This window comes from Neolamprologus multifasciatus, unplaced genomic scaffold (genome assembly GCF_963576455.1).
Source record: "Neolamprologus multifasciatus unplaced genomic scaffold, fNeoMul1.2 scaffold_32, whole genome shotgun sequence".
Lineage (NCBI taxonomy): Eukaryota > Metazoa > Chordata > Actinopteri > Cichliformes > Cichlidae > Neolamprologus > Neolamprologus multifasciatus.
The window spans coordinates 21,371-27,167 of record NW_028181993.1 but is presented as its reverse complement, the minus strand read 5'-3'; positions in this window follow the sequence as shown (position 1 = coordinate 27,167).

The following is a 5,797-nucleotide window of genomic DNA, read 5'->3' as shown; positions in this document are numbered from 1 at the left end:
TTCCCATCTCCAAGAGTCCTGCATTTTTGGGTCCACCGCTTCTGCTTGCCTGCCACACAGCCAACCATGACAATAGCAGAATCTAGTATAACATGGAAACACCTACCTGAAACACAGACTTTATGTATTTTAAGTACTTGAGTAAATGTTCCCACTACTATCTGCACTCACGTCTGAAGATATTTAGACTAGTGAGAGAACTCTGAGCTCCTCCGCTTCATGTGAGATTCACTTTCCACTCTTTCTTTTCTTTCTTTCTTTTTTTTAAATCCCTTTCCATTGCATTAATGTCTTGAAATACCAGGAAACCAAGCATCTGCCTCTGGAGACTTTTGACTCAAAAGGCAATAAAAACCAAAACAAATGTAAAAAAAAAAAAAATGAATACAGGAAAAATTACATTTTCACAAATGTCAAAACATTTTTTAATTAAAATTCCTCTTTTTTCCTATTAAAAAGTTGTAAAAGTGAGTCCAAGGCCATGATGCCAAAACAGAGGATGTACTTCCTGAGGGAGCTGAAGAAATTCAACCTGCCAACACGGATGATGATGCAATTCTACACTGCAATCATCGAGTCCATCCTCACCTCCTCCATCACCGTGTGGTACGCTGGAGCCACTATCAGGGACAGTGGCGGTCCTAGCCTGTTTGGCGCCACGGGCGAACACTCTCTCTGCCCAATGGTGTGCTTGGTTATCCTTTCATGAGTTATTTAACTTGCAGCAACAAAAACATAATATTCCAGAAACACGCTTTGCCGATCCGATCAGCTGTTCATAACATACATACATACACACATACATACACACATACACATATATATATATATATGTGTGTATATCAAAGAAAAAAAAAAAATATATATATATATATATAATGTGTATAGACGTTCCCATGATAATTGCTGGTTTCACATAAACCTTTGCTGTAATACTCTGATCAAAGCATTATTAGACTTGGAGAGTTAACAGATCTATATGTCCACATTAGGCTGTTGGAGGATGGGATTGGTCAGAAGTTTGGCAGTCAGGAGATCAGAGCTGGTGTGGCAGAACTGAAAATGTTACTGTTTCAATTGAGAGTGACCAGAATGGACATAACTAGAAAAATTAGAGCATTAGAGGGACAGTTCAAATTGATCAGTCTGGAGACAAAGCTAGAGAGGTAAGGCTGAGGTGGTTTGTACATGTGCAGAGGAGGATAATGGACATATTGGACAAAGGATGGTGAAGATGGAGCTGCCAGACAGGAGGAAAAGAGGAAGACCTCGAGGGAAGTTCATGGATCTAATGAAGGAGGACATGGGGGTTGGTATGACAGAGGACAATGGTAGGGACAAGGTGAGATGGAGGCAGATGATCCACTATAGTGTATGAGAGCAACAGAAAGAGGAAGAAGACGACCCTCATAAAATGACATGTACCCAATGGTTATGATGTACATATATGAAGAAAGAGAACACAGACCCTGTTTGAGCCTTTTGGAGCATTTTAATGCAGCTATGTGACACCAACACCAAAGGGCTCATAAGGTAAATGCCCATAGCTTTCATACATGTACTTGGCACCCTGGGAATAAGATTGAGATGTTTTACCAACTACCTGTTCTTTTTCATGGCTTTCTACATTTTACAGCTCTAATTTAAAAAACACCACCCGCCAACAATGAGAATATTTGGAGGTTAGCCACTAATTCATTTATGATTTTTATGTGACTGGTTTAGTAGCAGCATTTTATATAACATAATCCAATAATGCAGGAGATCCGTGTTTGATGTGTTGGAGCTGGACGTCTGTCTGTAAACTGTCCCGCAGGAACATTAAAGTTTTACTCTAATCCATTTGCATTTAATAGTATCTATATTGTAAAGTGTGCCAAAAGTTAAAGTTGCATGTTTGCATTTTGATATTAGTCCTTATTTTTAAACACCTTGCTATAAACTTTGAGGAATAGATGAGATATTTATTATTTCTGTTTGTCCCCCATTTTCATGACCCTTAAAACCCTTAACATCCTTGTTCCTTTAAATAGTGAGGAGGAGAAGAGATGTAATCATTTTACCTAAATCTAATCTGCTTCTAATCTGTTCTATTTAAGGGACTTGCTCATAGTCAGCTTAGTAACCACACTGTGACTGTACCCACAGATTTATGTCCCTTTTCCATAATAACCCACTCTGTTCTCACAGGGGTCAACAAGGAGAGTCACACATTATCCCACTTGCACATTAAGATGCATCAGTGTCATAAATCAGCTTAAATACCAACTGTCTGGAAATTTGACTTCACTTAATTAATCCTGACACCTACAAGCAAGAAGCAGAAAACAGAAAAGTATGTTTTGTTTTGTTGTTTTTATTCAAGATCTGTTCACATGTACTTAGCAAGAGTGAATACACAGCGTTAAAAAACTGTACTTAGTGTAGTGAGAAAGAAAGGTGAAAAGCAAAGAGAGCGAATGAAGGTAATATTGAAGTAGGCGCAGTTTTGAAGTGGTGAAAGGCAAAGGCATGAGTGTAAGCGTGATTGTGATTTTCTTCGGGTAATAAAAGGTAATAAGAGAGATGTAGAGCGGGCGGAGGACTTGGCGAGAGCAGGAAAAAGCATAAAGGAAACACGAGTGCGTGTCTCCCCGCCCCCCAAGCGAGGGCCGCAGCCACTGAGTTCGTGAGGGGATCGAACTGGCGGTGCCCTGTACCAGGGGCTTCCGCCACATGTCATAGGCCAAACGGCCGGCCGAGAGAAGGCTTGAAAAAAAGGCCATTTATCTTTTCTTCTTCAGCCAGCTTTTTTTCTCATCGTGTTTACAAAGTACACATTAAGCTTCTCAGTCCGCATGTTCACGGTGCCAGCATTTGTTATGGAATATGTTGAGCAAACCTGGAGAAGCGTCAGCTCAAGATATTATTGTCAAAGTACACATTAAGCTTCTTCTGCAATATTCTTACACACTAATTACACATGGAAACCTACACTGTAAAATGAAATATTGTGTTTAATTAAAAATATTAAATAGGCTCAACTCAATTTTTAACAATTTGTTATTAGAACTCGATTTAAATAAGTTACCAGTACTTTTTATGCAGAAATGCTGATAAACTCCATTTATTTGACTTGTCTTAAGTTAGAAAAACTAACTAAGCTGGAAGTTTTGCTTCTCAGGGCAGAAGGATGAAAGATGTGTTTTGAAAATGCCACGTCGGACTTGGGGAGAGCAGGAAAAAGCATAAAGGAAACACGAGTGCGTGCTTCCCCGCCCCCCAAGCGAGGGCCGTGGCCACTGAGTTCGTGAGGGGATCGAACTGGCGGTGCCCTGTACCAGGGGCTTCCGCCACATGTCATAGGCCAAACGGCCGGCTGAGAGAAGGCTTGAAAAAAAGGCCATTTATCTTTTCTTCTTCAGCCAGCTTTTTTTCTCATCGTGTTTACAAAGTACACATTAAGCTTCTCAGTCCGCATGTTCACGGTGCCAGCATTTGTTATGGAATATGTTGAGCAAACCTGGAGAAGCGTCAGCTCAAGATATTATTGTCAAAGTACACATTAAGCTTCTTCTGCAATATTCTTACACACTAATTACACATGGAAACCTACACTGTAAAATGAAATATTGTGTTTAATTAAAAATATTAAATAGGCTCAACTCAATTTTTAACAATTTGTTATTAGAACTCGATTTAAATAAGTTACCAGTACTTTTTATGCAGAAATGCTGATAAACTCCATTTATTTGACTTGTCTTAAGTTAGAAAAACTAACTAAGCTGGAAGTTTTGCTTCTCAGGGCAGAAGGATGAAAGATGTGTTTTGAAAATGCCACGTCGGACTTGGGGAGAGCAGGAAAAAGCATAAAGGAAACACGAGTGCGTGTTTCCCCGCCCCCCAAGCGAGGGCCGTGGCCACTGAGTTCGTGAGGGGATCGAACTGGCGGTGCCCTGTACCAGGGGCTTCCGCCACATGTCATAGGCCAAACGGCCGGCCGAGAGAAGGCTTGAAAAAAAGGCCATTTATCTTTTCTTCTTCAGCCAGCTTTTTTTCTCATCGTGTTTACAAAGTACACATTAAGCTTCTCAGTCCGCATGTTCACGGTGCCAGCATTTGTTATGGAATATGTTGAGCAAACCTGGAGAAGCGTCAGCTCAAGATATTATTGTCATTGCTGTGGATCTTTACCTGATACACTGACTTGGTGAGTAAATGTTTACTCTTATTCAAACTGATTTTGTGGCTTCTCTTAGTTTAGCACCGGGATTATAATCTTGCTAGCTAGTTAGTGTTAGCCTAGCGTTGCTGCTGCCGCTGGGCTCATGTTACTTCAAAATTAACACCACAGCCTTAAAAACCTTACATAAAACTATGTCTGTGAAATTTTCTGTTGATTGTTTGAAATAAAAAAGTGAGATAAGAGCCCAGACAAAATTCTTCGGGAGGTGCAGGAGACGTCCATTTGTTGTTCATGCTTTGTGGCAGCTTTTGAACATCTGTGGCATCTATTAATGTCAAATCTAGCCTTTATTTAACAACACAAGCAATCTCTATGTTACAATGATTGCACAGCCATTAAGGATCAAATCAGTTTCTGAAAACTGTTCTGCTTTTTCTCCCTCTGCTTGCTTCTTACTGTCTTTGAGGCTCGGGACCAGCACTCCTGTTGTTGGACAGAAAGACATCAGTAAGTATTTTGCTTTTCCAATATATTAGCAACTGTCAGTGACATTTATATTAATGAGGCTGAACTTTAATCATACTTTAGAACAGCCTGTTTTACTTATTGTTTTATTTGTGCTTTGGTTTGGGGAAGTTGTTTGGAGAAGTAGTGGATGCCCTCCTCCTCTGGCACAATGATAACTCACAAAAGCTCCTTGGAGTAAGGAGATCAGGCTCAGAAGTGGTTCTTTCTAAGAACGTATATCTGTATTCATAAATGACATACTAAGGATGAGTAATGCTTAAATAATGAGGAAAGTAAGCAGTGACCAATGACACATTTAACAATGTGTCATTTGTATCCACTATTCTATGTTTGTTTATGAGTACAAGATCCTTTTTTCTATCAAATAACCTAAAAATGACTGACTTCACCTTTAAAAATACTAACTTAAATAAACCAAGATAACCCAGCAGTCCATAGGAAATAATGTGTGCACTATGTCACTAAAGTTATTGTCACTGCAAATGTAAAAGTAAACATAAATGAACCACAGAGGAAGTGACGTGACTTTGAGGACAGATGTGATCAGGTGGAAAGTGCAGAAAGCTGACTGATGTCCATCTGTGGCTGCATTAACTGTTGGCCTGTCCTGTATTAGGCATTCAGGGTTTTCTTTGATGGCCATTTAGCTGTTATGGCATGAACGTGCTCGGTGCATTATTATTGGCTTTTCTACAGCCTGATATTTGTTTAATAATTGATTGATACAGTGTATTAAATAAGTTGATAAATAAGATGTTAAAAACGTCATCATCATATCAAACATGATCGATTTGGGGGGAGTTTGTTTGGCACATGCTGACTGCATTCTAATTGTAACTGTAATTGTAATATTATTGACTATAACATATAGTCAATAATATTAAAAAGCTGCTGTTACTGAGTGAAACAAAGATTTCAGGTGTGGATTTAGCCCCAGCGTTTTAAGATCCCAGCAGCGCTCGTATTTATGGCCACATTTTTCAAAGAGACGAGCTTTCTGGGTGCTGACTCAGAGGCACCACTTTAGTTCACTGAAGCTTTAATGCCAGTTTAAGACAATAAACTGGACACGTTTGAATCAAATTGATAATAACAGAGCGATGC